The following is an 18,663-nucleotide window of genomic DNA, read 5'->3' as shown; positions in this document are numbered from 1 at the left end:
TCTCCTCAGATTGTTCTAAACAATACAAGTAAACTTAACAAAATGAGATACACATGCCAGCATCAGAAATGCTTTTCCAAACAGAATTGTTAGGCACAGCTACAGCATCACTTCAGGTCAGCCCAGTCCAGTAGCAATTACAAGTGCTAAGAATATACAAAGTGAAGACCAGACTCAGACCAAAACCCAGCCCCTTTCACCCGTACAGAAAATAAAGTTCAAAGAAAACCCAAGAATGAGTGAACAAAACTTCAGAGATGTAATGTAATCTCCCAGCCTGCCCTATATGCAGAGCTAATGCTGGCTCAGTTAGCAAGCTGAGGAGGAATGGCATGAAGGATGGAGAATCTGCCAGCCTCCGACAAGCTGAGATAAAATAAAGAGAAACAGTTATAAAGAAAGACTTGTTTTCCCTGGGTGATGAACTACTCTGTTCAACTACAGACCCAGAGCAGAGACAGGAATTAGTCTAACCAAAAAAAAAAAAAAAAAAAAGGCGGCTGACACCTACTTGAAGGAGGGAAGATATTAGAAATAAGTACTTAGTCTATCAACACAGGAAAGAGCTCTCATCCCACAAAGTTTCTCATGTTTTACATGGGAATAAAAATAAGACATTCTTCAGGGAAAGACCATCTGGCACCTCTACCTCAAGGAACAACCCAATGCTCCAGCATAAAAGACTGAAGTTTAAATCTCCTTGATGCCCAGTTTAACGAGTCCCCCCTCTTAATATTTATCTTTCACTTCTCAGCTGAAAGTCCAAGCCACAAAGTTACTGACTATTCATTAAGATGCATACGTATCTGTATCTTAAATATTGATCTTCAACTACTAGTACATTCCCAGACAACTCTGCTTTCTAATAACAGGACACCAGCCTGCCTAAGGCATCTAAAATATCCCAACAAGCTCTGAAACATCCGTGCTTTCACCCAGGACTGGCTGCACAAAGGCACATTTTAATGCTAATCACACTTTCTGCAACTCCATACTTCCTTTGCTTACTGCAAACACACACATTTGTGGGCATTAATAGGGGCATCTAGGCCCATTATTCAGAGAAATGAAGGCAAGAAAGAACCAACAGATCATTTTCTCTGACCTCCTGCTGACAACTCAGCTTCCCTAGTTACACAGCTGAGTTCAGTAAGTGCTACACATTAGCTGATGAACACTGGTAATGTGCTACATAGGTCCAAAAAAATATTACCAGGGAACACACAGGGAGCATTACCTTTCCTAGGATCCTGGAACAACTCTACAAGTATAGATTTTGTGGTTTATTATGGAACAACATAAATTACTCATATGAGGGATGGATTAAATCTAGGATTGTCTTTTCCTGACCCCAGCCAAAAGACTGACTTCTTTCAGAAAAATGGCTTGCAGTTTCTCCTGATAATTTGCATCTATTTTTCTCAGCCTGCTCATATCTTTACTGCCAATGCAGCTACTGCCATTGCTTTCATTGATCATCACAAACAATTCATTACTTATTTTCAACTCATCTTCCAAGAATAGAGATCTGAGAGCAACTGGGATGAGAAGGTCTCCGAGCACCTTACAAACTAATGACTGGAACAGAATCTTTGAAACCAAGACTTAGAAGAAGGTAGCAGCTAAGGGGGGGTGTTGGAAATAAGGTGTAGAATCAGAAAACAAAACAGAGTAGATTGAAAAATATGATTAATTTCTGCTGTAGAGGAAACAATGTCCACACCAAGTAGAGAGCTAAGCATTAGTGTGTTTGCACTGTAGAAAAAATCTTGACCATGTTTCCGTCTGAAACTTTCTGGTAGCTGAAAACTGATAATTTTCATTTTTTCCAATGCAAATCTCAAACCTTAAGGAAAGGATTCTCTAAAAGTAATGTTTCTACAGGAATAAATCAATTTTCCACCAAGCTCTCCAACATACACATCTATAGTAACATGTAACAACCAATGCTACATTTAGGCTGACTTGTTTTCCTCACAAAAAGCACACTGTTTTATTTTACTTTGGGACAGCACCCAATTTAATATCAGATAAATTATAGAATTAAATCTACTGTCGTCTCCACTTCCATTGCTGCTGGTGGAGACCAATGCCTTATGATTTTTTGTATCTTTCAGTGTACATTTAGATCATCAGCAAGCTCTGCCCATCAGATTATTCAATTAACTTTCCAAATGACATGAGATCACAGTTGTACATTCACTTCCTGATCATTATCAAGGTCCTGGAAAAGTTGCATTAATTTTTGAGCAGTTCAAATCTTTATGAGAATCCTGTTACTTATCAGCTGTGTTGGATAATATGAGCCATTTTCATGCACTGAATGCCTGAATGCCATAATTTCATTTCATTTTCAGACACTGCAAAACCCACCAGTTGGAGATCATTAGTTGGCATCCCTATGAAACCTCATGAATTAAGATACTTTGAGCTCATCAATATATTTAAAATAAAGCAAGAAATATCAACTGCATATCTGTGCCTCAAAGGCATAACAATTTTTCTTAGTCACTTGTGTTCATCAAATCAGAATCACTGAGTTAAATACCAGTGTATACTTTTGAATTGTTCATTAATTCCACTAAATTTACACTAGAAATACATTTGATTCACTTTTACTCAGACGTGAGGTTCTGGTAGCATGCACTGATAGTCTGTTTTTCACAATGTCTTCCTGGCATCACAGATAGGAGGCTGTTTTCAGACATGCTCCTAATCACTGCAGTAGCAGGAGACCGAGAGCCCATTTGGAGCAGCCAGATCTGTAAGTGGCTAATTAAGTCCAACCATCACATTACAAACAGCCATCAGGTCAGCTCTGCTTCAAGGAAACAGAGGAATAAAAGAGTAGGATTTTTCAGAGGTACCTCCGGGGTGTCTGGTCTCTGCAACACAGTGAAGAGGTGTGTACCCAAGTCCCACACAGCCCTGAGAAAAATCCCCACCAGCCTTTCTCCAACATGGTTTGTGCCAGAGAGAAATGTGAGGCTCTAAATCTCCAGGCAGTCTACAAATCTGAGCTGGTACAACCACAGCACATTTAACTTTTTATTTCATATTGTGAAGCCACAAAAGAACTGATTTCTTTCTTCATTGTTAGATGTGAGAGAAGAATACTCAACACATAGTGATGCCACTATAGTGCTTTTTATTCAAATACAGATTATTACTGCAACTACTGGTCAAGATGCAACAAGGCTGACAAAACACCACTGGGCTCGCTGTATCAGGCAGGAAGGATTCTACTCCACATATACTGAATTCAGAAACCAGAGTATTTCTGCCTAGTTTGTAATAACTACCTCATTAAGCAACCGATTTTCCTTTCTGCCTGTCCTTAACCATCCTAAAGTTTAGCCTTATTTCCAATTTGAATTTGCCCTTTACTAAAATGAATTAATTGTTCTTTGTATTTCTACTTACGTTACGTGTCATTTCCTTTTTCCCAGTATTAAATAACCCCTAAGATGATCATCCTGCCATTAAACATTTCTTTAGATGAAATTGGCTAAATTCATTGCCACCATGCTGTCTCCTTTAATATTGTGGTCTTCCTTTGGATCCTGGTTTCTGAAGTTAAAAGCAGGATCTTGGTGCATGGTACTACTGGTGTGATCTTAGCAACAGCATCATAACATTTGTTAATTCTCTTATTGTTGCTTTTCAGCCTTTAAGGCTTATGAGTGATTTTGTTCTTTCTGAAACACATCACACTAAAACGAAAGGTATTTTGTTAACTTCTATCAACAAATTCTTCCTTCCCTGACTGCTTCCATTTTACACCACTCATACTCAGGACCTGTTTGCTGAAGGCTGTGGTTCAGCTCAGACTCTCTGCTTGTGACACCACAAACATCTGTATACGGAGTTCCCTGTTGGAAAAATCTGTGGGTTCTCAGTGCTGCCTCAAACCTTGTGACAGTCAGTAACCAGGTTCAGTGATATGAGAGGCATTGGATCACGTTGCCAAACAGGGATGAAGTCAATAACTCCTATGCTATCCTGAATCTGAATCTTAAACTTTGGCGTATGGGACTTATTGTCAAGGCAGGCAACGTCCATCATCAGTAAGGTCAAAGCAGTTGTGAGTTTTAACTGAATAACTTCTCCCTTCATCTCTATATTTTTTTAACTCAGCTGTATTCTTTCACACACATACTACCTTCTCACTTTTCACATGCAATTTGACACAGTCATTTCCTTGGATGGGATTATCTCCTGTATGTCCTTCTCTGGATCTGAACCAAAACTGACCTTTTGTGCAGAAAACTTCTGGGTAACAATCCATTTTTCATTGTTCCTGTGTGAACAAAGGCAGTAAATGCTGAGGAGGGCAGATTCTGAAGTGAAACAAGAAAGTAAATGAATGTGGAAACCAGGGCCTAAAAACTATTTTGGAAAGACATTTCTGAGCTACCTGGGCATAGGATCAGCCTGCCATATTTCAAAACAGCACTGACTGACAGAAGTAATAAAACTTGCCTGATCAGTTTAAGCACAGGTATCCCTCACAGCTGCTTTCTGCACACATGCACGTGCACTCATGCAAACACAGATGCTGCTTCACCAGTAGGACCAAATCTCTGAAATTTCTTCCACAATGAATTTGCAAATAGCTTATAACACACATGGGGACCCACCTAGAAGACTGCCTTACAGTACACACATTCTGCCCTCTGAAGGTGCTAATTTCTGAGGTTTTTAAAAAACAAATATGTAAAATGATATAAATATAATCTGAATATCTAAATATCTATTTATGTGTATGTATATGTACACAGAGACTTATTTATTTATAATTTTTGGCCCAAACACCACCAGAGAAAAAAACTCTTGGAAACTATTCTTTCAGTGGGGCTGTGGCAGCATGGTCATAATCTCTCTACTCTTAATTAGTCAAAAGCTCTTGAAGTCATGGCAATATAAACTGCCAGAAGTAGAAACCTATTGAGAGTAAGAAATGTGCTTTAGAAAAACAGCAGGGAATAAGTACAAGACGGGTCAGTGTTACTTAGCTTAAAGTTTTACTTTCCCTGGATCAGCAGCAGAGCTTGTAGTGTTCCTCCTTTACTTTTAATGAAACTTTATCACAGAATCGCCCCTATATTATAACCTGGGATTAATAAAAACAATGCAACAGCCTATATATTTTCCTGATTAGATTTTCTAGAACCAGTTTTACACAGGACATTTATAAGTCACTCACCACAAAGCAGAAGAGAACTATTTCCATCCCTCTACAAAGAAGCAAAATGCCTCTAAGCCAAACAAAAAGGAAAAAAAAAAAAAGCAGCAGCTCCATTTCCTGCATTGTACACAGCTGTGTGACACCAGCAGTGACTTTTATGATACCATATGCCCTGCTGAATGGTGTTTCACTCAGCTGGCAGCCTTATTGGAAGGCTAATAAAGAGGCTGATCTTTAGCTAAAGCGTTACAAAGGAGACACATTTCAACCTGCAGGGAGGGAAAAGGGGGGACAAGGGAGAGGGCGGTGGGGAAGTGGGAAGCAGGCAGGAGAAATCTCTGCGGAGGGCACTGTGGGCATGTCCAAATTTGCAAGGCAGGGATGAGGGGCCTTTCATGGGGTTTCACTAAGACATGGGGCAAGCAGAGCCAGGACTTGTGCCAAAGCCCCCTGCAAAGTTCTTTCCCCAGAGCCACACAGCGTACCCAAAGCTTGTGTCCCGGTCTGAGGAGAACAGAAAACAATGTCCCAGCTCTCATCCGCTCCTATATTTGACTCTACTTATAACTCTGATGGACTGTGTTGCAATTAAGAAGATGAGAGGAAGCAGCCAGCTTGGGAGGGCTTGCTTTCCCTCCAGCATGTGAAAGGGAGGTCTCCAATGTAATCTGCCTCTTAAACACAGATGTTGAGAGCATGAGCTGTACTGCCTCTGAGAGATGAGGCTGGGCCACCACAGGCACTGAAGAGGCTCCAGAGAATACAGGAATCCTCACCTGCCCTTTCTACCTTTGCTAGGAAAGCAGAAATCAAGGCTTGTTTTTATCAAAGTACACCTTCTTTTCCCATGTGTACCCATTTCTGGAGCCTCAGCTCAGCAGCCTTCTTCCAAACTCCCAGGAAACCCTTTCCAGCACACCCTGTCCGAAACTCCTCCCTCCCTGTCTCGTTTCCCCCACTCAAATCCCATTGAGGTAAACAAGTGATAAGACTTTCTGATTAAGTCTACTGACCTCAGAAGGAATTTTGCTTAAACAAGAATTAACCCTGGAAGAATTCTGTCCTTACTGAGAGCCTACTGAAGGTTTCTCACAGAGGAGCTTCAGGAACATGACTTGTGGAGGTCTGTCTGACCCAAACCATTCTGTGAATTTACATCCCTGCTCTGCTCCCTCAATCACTTTGGCAGATTACCCTGGAGGGCACTGGAGCTGGCACTCAGACAAGCCATCAGCTCACAGCCTAACAAATTATTGATTCTCTCCTCACTTTGAAGCAGACAACAACAAACCCTTAAATGCTCTGCATCCTTCAATATCCCCCTCTGGAGAAGGACCCGTTTGTAACACTGGCAGTGAGGGGGCATTTCCACCTCCCAGGCCATGAGGGGTGGATGGAGCACTGCACCTTCTGCAGTTTGTTCTTCTGCCTTCAACAAAAGGATTGGTGGCCAGGGGAGCTTTTTGTACTGAGTGTGACTTTCAAAGCCACATTCTGGCACAGTGAGACACACATACAAATATTCAAGTGCACATATCTGAAACTGATTGAATTTGGAAGGTGTCTAGTAGAAAATTGTTTTCCCCAGTATTACATTATGAGGAGGCAAACACACATGCGGCATGCACTTAATGAGCTCCAGATTGCAGGATATGAAAAGATCCTGACACTGGCTAAGAGAAAGAAAATATTCAAAATTATCTGGATACATTGAGGCACTTCATCACAAACCAGACAATACTACATTGAGTGTTAGTTTTGCAAAATTCCTGCTATTTCTCTGAAACTCACAGCAATGTGTCCCAAGCCCTCCCCTTGGCCTCCTGCCTTCTCCTCTGCCCCTAGATATGGGCTCTTCCTTAACCCACTGCTCCAGGGGGCTAAGACCTCTCCTGCTGATGGTATCTCAGCACTGCAGTTCTGAAATGATGAAACCAGCATGCAGCAGCCAAAAATGCTGGAGACTCATCACTGGACTCTTGTCAAGAGCAGCACAAGGAGTAGCATCTACTTCTGCCTCTCTGCTTGTAGTCCTGGGAGCAGCTCTCCCTTGTGTCAGGGGTTAGAAATGAGGACATTTGATGGAATCCATCACAAGCTTCCTCCTTGGGGTACACAGTACAGACCCAGGAGCTGCAGCTCACAATCTTTCATTACATCTTGTATGCAGTGCCTCCCACTGCCCTGTACCATCTCACTACAAGGGTTCCCTTGGGCAAATTCTGACTGCTCCCAGCTTACAATACAGATAAATCCAGTAGCCTATCTGTTCTGCATCAAAATGCTTCCTCTGCACCTGAAATCAATAGTTTTCATGCAAATTTTTACTGCATGAGCTGCACTGATTCTAAAATTCATTCAGCTGACACAACTAAATACTTCTGAAAATGACATTATGGCTTATCAGGTCAATGATCTATAATTTTATTTCTCCCTCAACACATACAGATAAACAGCACTACAAACATTGTTAAGGTTATTGTGTGAAACTCTTGCACCATTTCTAGATGTATTTTTTGCAAATGCAATTATTTTCAGAAACATTAAATGGCAAAAAATTTACTTTTTCTTTAGCTATTGCTTTTCTGATTAAGACTGATATAAAAGAGATTTCAAATGTGGAAGAAATACTCTGTACCACAAATACTTTTTATTGTCCATGTGTATTATAGTATGTCCCCATTTCAAGAGTCTGCTTTGCTTTAGATAACGTTGCCAAGTTACTAAAAAAAAAAACCAAACCTCAGCCATGGGCTGTTTGCATCCCAGGGTCATAATAATGTATCCTGGTGACAGTGAAACATCAAGATGTAAACAATAAAGGGACAGAAGGATGTTGACCCAAGTGGCAAAGTCTAAAAGGCCTGAAGTTCCAAAACAATGTAGTATTTAGATCACTGGATACAATACCAGTATAGGTACCTGCAGAACTAGGTGCCAAATCTAGCATTTCTCAGATGAATTTGCAAATTGAGTTCATATGTTGGGCTCACAGCTGAATAGAGACATCTAACAAATTCAGATCCATATACACTGAAGAGGCTGAAATAATCCCTCATAGCCCCAAGGCAGAGAAATAGGAGAACATTTGTTTTCAATATTTCAATTGACTAATGCTACAGGATAGCTCATCATTAATACAAACATACATAATAACAGGGAGAGGACAGCACTGAGACAGACATCTATCCTGGCTGGATGGTTTTGCAGTCTTAAAACACACTGGATACAAATAAAATATGAGCCACCATTAGCTGCAGCAATGTTTTAGGTGATGAACTGACAGTAAGACGAGGTAGCTCCATGTGTATCTTTTATTAGACCAATATATAAGATGTTACACATCAGCCTGCAGGCCAAAAAAGTCTTCTGGAGGCTGGCAGAAGAAAGAACATTTCTGGCACAAAAGGATCTCACCATTTCAAGCCAACACAAAGCCTCCACCTCTCCATTTTATCTCAAGTAGCTGAAAATATTTTTCACAGCCTGTTTACAACAAACAGTCCCAGTGACAACTTGGACAAACCCAGAGGGCCCAGCAGAACAGTCTGTACCACTTAAGTGCTCTGTTTGCTTTTTGCACCGTTTCTGTCTATCCAGGATTCCAGGATATTTATAGAACACAATCACTGGGACGTTCTTGGCCCAACCATGGTGACTTGGAAAGCTGGACAAAAAGCACAGTCACGAAAAGAGCAATTCTCTGTGAAAACAGACCAATACTTCCACCTGTCACTAGCACTTGGGTGTCCCTGGAACTGATCATTACAGATCTCTTAGGATTACAGTGCAACTTCTTTAAGGAAAAATAGTCTTCTCAAAGTGTTTTTCAGAGAAAGCCAATAGGGGATTTGGCCAGGAGTGGCTTCCATGTCTCTTTTGATAACGTTTCTATACAAACGCAAGAGCCACTTAGCAGTTACTTGTTTCCAAGCTAAAAACCTGACCAGGGGTTGGCTGAGTTAAAAAGCTGGACTCTGAAATTAGGGACTGCAATAAATTGGATCTTGCCTAGGCAAGCATAGAACCCAAAAAGAAAAGCAGCTTTATTTTGTACACATAATATCAAGAAACTTGTGAAGCACACAGAGAGTTTAAGTGACCTGAACACCAGGACATGTTTGCAAATCACCTTCTGCACCAGACCATGGGCTGGATATTTCAAGCCTCTAAGAATCACATGAATATTGAAATTGGGTTCTCAGCAGCACCAAGACATAATGGTCAGAAGATCTTCGGAAGCTTTATTCCTTAAGCCAAACAAATAAACAAACAAGTTGAGAAATCATATCAGTTTTGCTGAAATTGTGAGTGAAAAAAAAAAAAAGGAAGAAAACTGAAAAAGTTCTGAAAATGGGAAAATCAGACATGGAAAACTTTGAAAAGCATAAAATACTCTAAAACAATGTTTTGCTTCTGCATGTTTTCTATTATGCATTTGAAGACAAACATTGGTCAAACCAAAGCTTTTCTGTGAGCCCCAAACAAAGCTTTTCCCTCCTCAGAATTTCCTTCTAAGTTTTGAAGTTTTGTGGCTTTGCTCCTACTCAGAATAAGGCAGACACTAAAATCTTACATAGAACAAAGCTTTTGTCCATCCCACAGCTTACACCTGAAACTCCATCTCTATCTGTAGGGACAACATATCTAAGCACTTAATAAAAACTCTGTTCTGTGCCTCATGGTATTGCTAGGCATCTAAATATCTTTTTTAATGCAAACTCAGCTAGTCAGCAAGGAATGAAGCCAGGTAGCCCTAAAGCGTACACCAAACTGCATTTCCAGACAAGTCAGTTGGAAGCATAAGGCTATGAATAATCTGAGCACAACTTTACCCCCAAAAGAGGAAAAATAATACAGGCAAAGGAGAGAGGGGAGGAATTCAAACAAGCAGCATCCCTATGGTAAGTACCCTGCTGAAGCATTGCTGTAGTGCAGCAGGGCTGTGGCAGGAGATAACATTGTTTCCCCAGAGGAACTTTCAGGTTTATGACAAATCAGGGATGATGCTCAATAGCTATTTGATGAGCTCCACAACAGCTGCTGAGGTCTGCGTGCCACTGCAACACAGCTGGAAATGCACAGTGCTGCAGCATTAACTGGATAATAACTCTGGGCTTGCCAAGCACTGAGTATCACTAACTTTCTCTGATGAGTTATTTGTGTCCATAATCAGCTGTAAAACTCTTTAGGAGAGATGTTCCCTGAAAAGAAGAATTTATCTGAAAAGGAACCCACTGTTGTTAATAAAGCTGTCTGACCTCAAAGCCTCAACAAATCAGACTCAACCCCATGGAGCAGTCTTCAAGCAGTTAAATGTTTTTCCAGTGATGAAAATTTAAGGAGTTTTTAAAAGAGAGGAAAAATGGCAAATACAGGAATAGGTAAACCTTTGTCTATCAGAAAAGGACATTTGCTACAGAAGTAGAAGAACTACCACATGCCCATCACAGTATGATCAGGGCTAAAAATTTTTACATTATTGGAGAGCCATTTTTGACTTGGAAAAAAATCCTAATAGTGCAATCATTTACACTTTGATTGTAAGGCATCACCTACTCTGAGCAAAAGCTAACACAGGCTTTTCCAGTGAGCAGGACCCACGGAACAAATGGTGGCACAGGCAGTTCAGTTCCTTCAGTCCTGCCAGAGAAAAACTGTGTCGACTTAACTACAATTAAACATTAAACATCAGGCTGTGTGCAGTTACTCTGCATAGAAATGTATGGAAAACAAGGGACAGAACCAGGCTTGCGGCTTCCCCTTGCTCTGCCATGGTGAAATGAGTCAGAGTAGGAGGAAATACTGCCTAGAGCCCAGTGGGGGTTTAGACTCTTCTCCCTCTTGCACAGGGACGGGTCAAGTCAGCCTAGTTCTTCTAGCTTGGCTTTTTTGTGTATAGTACAAGAAAGTTTCTGGCACAGCTCTCAGCCAAAAAAATCTCTCCTTTCATTGAGCGATTGCTCTGGCCAGTTCTGGGAGCTTCTCTCAGCTGGTGGTGGAACAGCATCGCAGTTGTCATCATCATTCCTGGAACTGGGATGCTCTGCAGCTGCTCTGTTCTTGGTGAGCCCGTGAATTACTGCTCACAAAGAAGCAACAAGGGAGGGTATGGCAGGTGAGGGAGATCTGTGGAAAGAAGGCAGGGGGCACATTCCTGTCTTTGCCTAATAAATGAAAGACCAACCCTCAGACCAGGCTTAGTCATTCACACATTACCATACTGACCAATCTTTTCCCATCCCACACATGCCAAAGGCATCTGTCTTGAAGAATGTAAATTAAATAAGAATCATCGCCTTTGCCTTCATTATACTAATGTCAAGAGCATGAAAAGGGGAGGGGGGAAACAGCAGAATGTTACTCTGATTTATATCAAATGCCATTTGTATTTTTCACTGGCTGCCTCAGGGGAAGGAAAACCACAGAATGAATATGGGGGGTCTTTATCATCACCAAAGGAACAGAAACACAAGAAAAGAGCAGATGGGAAAGGATGAAAAGAGGGAAAGTATTTCAGAAAATGGAGTTTATAGGTGCTGTTTCTTAGGCATCTCACAGGTTCACACTGAGCATGTATACTGAGGGAACAGAGGAGGTTTCTGCAGCCAACATCAAGACCTGTGATTTGCTTCCAGAGGTTTCTTCTGGTCTGTGGCTGAGTCCTGTATACTTCTCTCCAACAGCCTTTTATGCACAATGGCATCACTGGCTTTGTCAGCATTAGAGGAAAACTCTAATTTAAATGGACCTCACTCATTTAAATGGACCTCAGCATGTTTGACATGCTTAGCCTTCTGGGGGTAGGGACAGAGCTCACCCTGACCACAAAGACAAAGACAGGGCATGCCCTATAGAAAGCTGCTCACATGGTTATATCAAAGAGAACTGCAAGAAGCCTTGCACAAGTCTCCCCCCAACATGAGCTACAGTGCTTAGGAGAAGTGTATCAGCATTGGTCTCCATGGACAACCTGATAACCACTGCACAGAGCACAGACTCCTCTTACTCTTTTCATGTGACACCCCAGACAGACTACACTGAGCCCACGTGGAGAGAGTGGCAATCAAGCAGAACAAAACATCCAGCCTAGTTGTATTGTCTCACCAAGCAGCCTCAGTGGTAATCAGGACTTTTATTCCCTTGCACATGATGACCAATCAGGAGAAACCATCATTTTCAACTCTCAGCTTTACCCCAAGTCTCACAGTGTCTGGTCATTTCTTGTTCCTATAGTTACACAGAAATCAGTGCTGCTCCTGTTTCCTGAAGGGACCCAATGCAGTCTGACTGCCTCCTTAATAACTTGGGAACTCACAAACTAGTTTCAGTCCAGACCAGAGAAAAGCGGAGGTTTCCAGGATAAGTAAGTTCTTACAAACTTCATGAACACAAGCTCTGGAGAGGATATTGATCTAGCAGCTCCAGGAAAGACTGAACGGTGAGCTTGTGCATTATTGAACCAAACCACATAGGAAATAGCCTTATATATGAGACCTAACTACATTCTTCAGGGTCTACAACCAACCACAAGACATGAATCTGCAGGAAACGAGGCTTAACTTCTTCCAATATTCATTTGGAGATGCAGAGAGAAGACTAAAAATGTTACAAATAAAAGATTATCCCATCCCTATAAAATGTTTAAGTCAAAAAGAAAAGAAACTCTAGAAATTTTTACAGTTTTCAGGCTCTGTAAGACAAATCAAACCTCTCCAGGCCTGATCTCACAAGGTCTGAAAACCAGTCTGGCAATATGACACTTGTTTCAACCTCTGCAGCTTAACTGTAGTTAAAATATCAGACACGAGTCCAAAGCAGTGTAGACACAGCTCTGCCTAGGGTACAGAAAGCAAATCCAATAAAACCAAATCACCCAGTTTAATTGCAGAGAAACTTTCTCCCTCTAATGTAAAATTTAAAAAGCATTTGTTTCTAAGGATCGTTTAATTAATAATCATAGAATCATAGAATCATAGAATTGGCTGAAAAACAATGATTTTTCCAAAAGCTATTCTACTTCCCATTATTAATTCAGCTTCTCTGAACTGCTGAAGAGATGTGGAAAGGATTGGCAAACCTCCTGTCACAGGAGTGTCACATCAAGATGGTGCTATTGTAGAGCACTCCAGCACTGTCTGCCCCTTCACTAAATCTGCCTTGGGGCCATGCAATTGGGATTCAGCCAGAACCATCACTGCAGCCCCACAACAGTGATAACGCTGGCATTTCTGGTACTGCTTTAAGTAACACGGTTTAAGATGCTGGTATTTCAGGCTTCCTGAGCAGATCTATCATTCAGGTCCCATTTACGCTGCCACTGATGGAAGAGGCACCCGCAGGGAATTAAGAGCTCTGAAAATACCTCCATGCAGACAGGGCCAGCAAGGCCTCCTCCTCATGGTGATTTACTTCACTGCAGCAATGAAAATTCCTGTCTGAAACCAAGTGCCTGACCGCAAACTTACCACAGCTCCGGGGCTAGTGGAGTCAAAAGGTCCCAGTATTTATTTGTTGCTCTTCCAAGATCACTTTCCCATGAACTTGATGGATTCTCAAATGCCTTCTATTGCACAGAAGACTGTGATTAATCTCAGTCTTGGTTCAGTTTGGGACCAGCAGTATTTTCTTCAAAAAACTTACTCTTAAATTCACTCCTCAGATTCTTATCGGTTTTAAAAGTGAACTATAAAATATATAAAGGTCATCTTTTTCTAAGCAAGTATAATAATTGCAGAAAATAAATTATTCTACTTCTTAATGTAATACTTTGCCCATCAGAGGAAGAATTCCATGCTCAGGTTCTTCAGCCACTCTTTTTTCCCTCTCTGTGTTAAGACACAGTGGAAGTCAGTTCTGCTCCCAGCCCTGCTATTTACTTCTTGTGCTGTTCCACGTAAAACTTGAATTTCATGTATGTTCTCTCAGCTAATAAAAGCACTTCCCTCTGCCTCCAAAGTGCAGTGTTATTTAATTTTTTATGTAATATAATAGAACATGGTGATGTTATACAGTCTCTCATAACTTTCTCTTCTTTATAAATCTGCAGTTGCTGGACTCATGTTGCTACATGAAATTCTCATTACAACAACAACAAAAACCTTCTAATGCTCAGGGTAAGGAAGAGGAGATGGCAAAGTGACTACTGTAGGTTCAAAACCCAGCTGAGCCCTTGCTAATCATGTTACAGGAATTCAAGGCATCACCATTCCCTACCTAAACCATGTGCCAGAGCTTACCACTGCTTGAAGCCATGGACAGAGTGGATCATGTGTCTGTAGCACAGCACAACAAACCTACAGCCAAAAGCTCAGTTCATGTGCATCATCCTCACTGGTTTGAGGTAAAAGATGTATTTTGCACCGGAGGCTATTCTGCTGTGAAACAGGGACCCCAACATCAGCAAGGCAGACAGCTGGAGCCATGTCTCCAGCCCTAGGTTTGTCATCCCTCAGTTCAAAGCCAAGCATTTCAAGCAAGATGTTTTGGAAGCAGTAATGTTACCATGGGATCCAGGTCAGGTGTTCCTCCCTGCCTGGTCACCCCTGTAATCCAAGTTCTCTTGTGTCTTCACTAGTCTCACCCTGGCCTTCCAACATCCCTCTTCCAAATCTCCTGATATCCCCCCATCCCAACAAGTCTCCACACCCCAGACAGGACTCTCACTTTCTCCCCACATACCCTCACTAGCAGCTGGATGTTTGCCCAGCTGAATGCCCACTTGCCAGGCAGCAGTCAGCCACTGCAGGCCCAAGGTGAATGCTTCTCCATGGGGGCACTGATTTGGCTCTCTATCCTCCATCATCCATAGTATATTCTTCTCTTCCTTTTCATGGGAAAATCTGTGCATCTGGAGCCCTTGACAGCAATAATGCAGTGTGTCTCCAATTGCTCTGCAAAAGGAGCGAGGGGATAGAGAACTTGCTACACTGCAGTTTAAACTCACCACCTTTGGGCTTTACCCCAGCCAAATACAACACTTAACATACAGCCCTGGGATTGCCTTTCCACCGTGAACGCTCATCAAAATTAATAAAGCATGAGGTCTTACATGCTAAACTGGGCACATTCCCGGTGGGAAAACAGCCGTCCCAGAAGTCTCAAGCCTGGCAGGAAACTTCAGCTTTCCAAGAGCCTGAAGTTATGTGGGACAAGCTAAATGGTGCTACTCAGCAACAGTTTCCCAGAGAAATACAGGGAGGGCCACAACAAGGCCAACAAAGGCTAAAAATATCCCAGAGTTTAGCCCACGCTCTACATACTGCTTTGTTTAATGTGCCATAATTAAGGCTTTTTGTACACACAGAGTGATGTATGAAGTGCAACACCATCACACAACCAGGAACGGCAATACCTGAGACACAGAGACAAGGGGACAGTGGTGCTGCTCAGAACTGAAGATGAACTGGAGTTTGAAGAGCAAATTGAGAGGAATACCTTGGGAGAAGATGAAAAGGGGTGATGGAAAGATGGAGTAAAAATTCATCTGCTTAGCTGAAGCCCAGCAATTTGGTGACTGTAGTTGCTGTCAACATTTAAATTTCTCTAATTTATGCCTGCAAACTTATTTGAGACTGCAAAGCATCTGTTTAAAGCAAGCTCTAATTTGAGAGATTTTTCCCTTTGATAATATGATGGCATCATATTCCAAAGTGCTAAAAAACAGACAAAAATCAAGAGCTGAGGTGCTGTAAGATTTGACATTTTTCATGTAGCAGCAAGCCAGTCTGACACTCTTTCATGTATCCCAGCATGCTGTAACTATGTGAAGTTCTAATGCCATGGATAATAGTTAGAGGAGGACAGTTCTGTTTCTGAAGCCAAGAAGAAATAAAAAAACCTTGAAGTGCCTTTAAACAAACATTATTGAAACCTCTCCTTTTGGTCCTTGAATTCCCATCGGGCAGACACCATACCCTTCACGTAACCCCTGGCTGCTGATTAATGAAACTTGGCAAAGGGGAGCAAAGCCATGCCAAAGGCAGCACAAAATCCCATGTTTCCACAAATCCCAGAAGTGAAAATGCACAGACAACAACAGCACCCCCCAGTCGTTACCTGGCTTCACTGAGCCACAGGTTTCAGATAAGAGCTCTGAAATAGGCTGTGCTTTTCCTTCTGTGTTCCTGACAATGACTCTCCATTCAAAGCAATCACAGCCATCTCCTGTGTACAATTATTGCCTTTTTACAGCCTCACCTTGTCTACCTCCTCACTGCCGACCACAGCTCTAGTCAGACACTACGTGCATTCGCAGTAACTTTTCATGTAGCTGCCTGAATTTCTGGCTCCTGTAGGAAACCTGCTGTCTGCAAAGTTAACAGGCATGAAAACACTGGATACAATTCTCACCTAAGCTAAAACTGAGCTTTTTGGATCATTAGTGTTCATAGCACCTAATCAGGCTACTGCCAGAATAACTAACCCTTTATGTGCTGCAGATGGTGGCTTCAGCTGTGAAAGCTGAACATCCGGACTCGGTGGGTGTTCGTGTTCTACATCACATCTCAGTTTTCGTGCTTTGTTTCAGTTATGGTTAAAATGTAATAACCTATATGCCATGTAATCAGAGAATCTGTGCTCTGCATGGCTCCCAAATCAAAGCAGCACCCTTTCAGTGTCCAGACACCCCTCAGCAGCAAAATTCAAAAGACAACATACAGCCAGTAGCAGCAAACCAGCAACTCGGAACCACTGGTACGCACAGACAGGTCAGAGCAACACAAACTACAGCAACAATCAGAAATACCCAGGGTGACCTTAGGCAGGCTAGCCCACCTTTCAGGTCTCGCCCAGAACAAGGAGAAATGCTTGTACAGCCCCTGCACACCAATGCTAGAGATACCCCAAGCATCCCCTCCACAGCAGAGCTGAGAGGCAAGAAGGTGTCAGGGAGGGAGAGAGGGTAACATTCTGCCTGCAGCCGAGGGCAGAGCTGGTCCTGGGTTAGCAAACTGGTGCTGGGTCCAGAGAATCAAAGCTCAGGAAATCAGAAAATCAGTCGTGTCTCATCACCTGGCCAGTCAGGAATGTCAAGATGGGTTTGCAAACACCACGACAAGAGTCCTAAAAATTACACAGGTGGGTTTCCCACCCTGTGCAATGACACCAAGTTTCATATCAGTACTGGAGTGTGAGAGGAAACAGCTTCCTGACTGCCTTACAGCACTTCACTTTTATACTGTTTGGATGTTTGCAAACAGGAAGACTTTCAAAGAGGAATCTCAAATGCAAGTAACTGATTTTTTTAGTCAGCTAAAAGGGACATTTCACATACAAAATGTATCCTGTGTGTCCTGCATGACAACCTGCACCATGTATCACAGTAAAACCATGCTTCTCCCAAACCCATGCCTGAGCCCTACTGCTATTCCTCAGTAAAAGTCTGTAAACTGTCCATTCCTGGTGGCATGTGGTAGAGGGCAGGTGGTGTGCATGCACCAGGGCAGCAGAAGCCCTGTCAAAGACCTTGCAAATCCATGTCTGGATGCACCAGTGCAAAAATCCCAACCCCAGTATTGATTTTATTTCCTCCCGGGATCATAGTTAAACGACTGTGTTCCAGCTTTCCTAGCCGTGCAAGACCCCAGTCCCTGGAGCTGTTAATCCCTGGAGATTAGCTTCTCTAAAGCTGTTAGGAGTAGAAGAATAAAGTATTTCCCTTGTGGTTGCATTGCTGTCCTTGTGGAAAAGTCCTGGGCTTCTCAACAGAAATGCAACTAACAGCTTCTGGAGCACTATAGCCAAGTTAGAACTTGTAGAACTTCTATAGACAGAAGGAATCAAAAGAATATATTTAAGAAGAATGAAGGGCTTCTGGGACTATGTTTTAGCCAGCACCCACGATGCTGATGTTGGGAGCTTGTGATCTGCTCAGCTTTACAGGATGATTTAGAAGACTCCAAACTCCATTTTGCTGTATAGAAGAGAAACCAAAACAAACAACACAAAACAAACAAACCAAAAAGAAAACTGAAAAGAAAAAATGCAGAGAGAAAATATCAGGCAGGGACCATAAATTAAATGTGAAGTGTTCAGTGTCTAGGGAGGATAGGGCAAGGGGCAAGAGGCAAAATACCAAGTATGAAAACCAGAGAAAGCAAGGTGATAAGAAATGCTTAACAGATCTGTGAGCAAGCAGTAGCTCCTCTGTGATGAGGTCTGAGAGAATTAATTCTACATAAAAGTGGAGAGAAGGTACTGAAGAAAGGGCTGGTGTAACATTTACAGACTATTCAGGTGGAAGTGCTAATGAAGCATACACTGTTAATTACTGCTGAGCTAGCCCCACACCATGCTAAGGTGCAGGATCACAGAGCTGGAGCAGACGGGTTGGTTGACCATCTCATCACAAGTCAGGGGTGGAGAGCAGAAAATTTAGGGGGCTCATAGGACAGGTGGTAACAAAGGCTCTGGGGCTGAGTGATGGAGAGAGAAAGAAGGCTGTGTAAGGTGGTCGGAGGACGTGATGAGAT

Source organism: Calypte anna, chromosome 7, assembly GCF_003957555.1.
Source record: "Calypte anna isolate BGI_N300 chromosome 7, bCalAnn1_v1.p, whole genome shotgun sequence".
NCBI classification, from domain to species: Eukaryota; Metazoa; Chordata; class Aves; order Apodiformes; family Trochilidae; genus Calypte; species Calypte anna.
The sequence above is the reverse complement of the archived record's forward strand: the minus strand, read 5'-3'. Positions refer to the sequence as shown.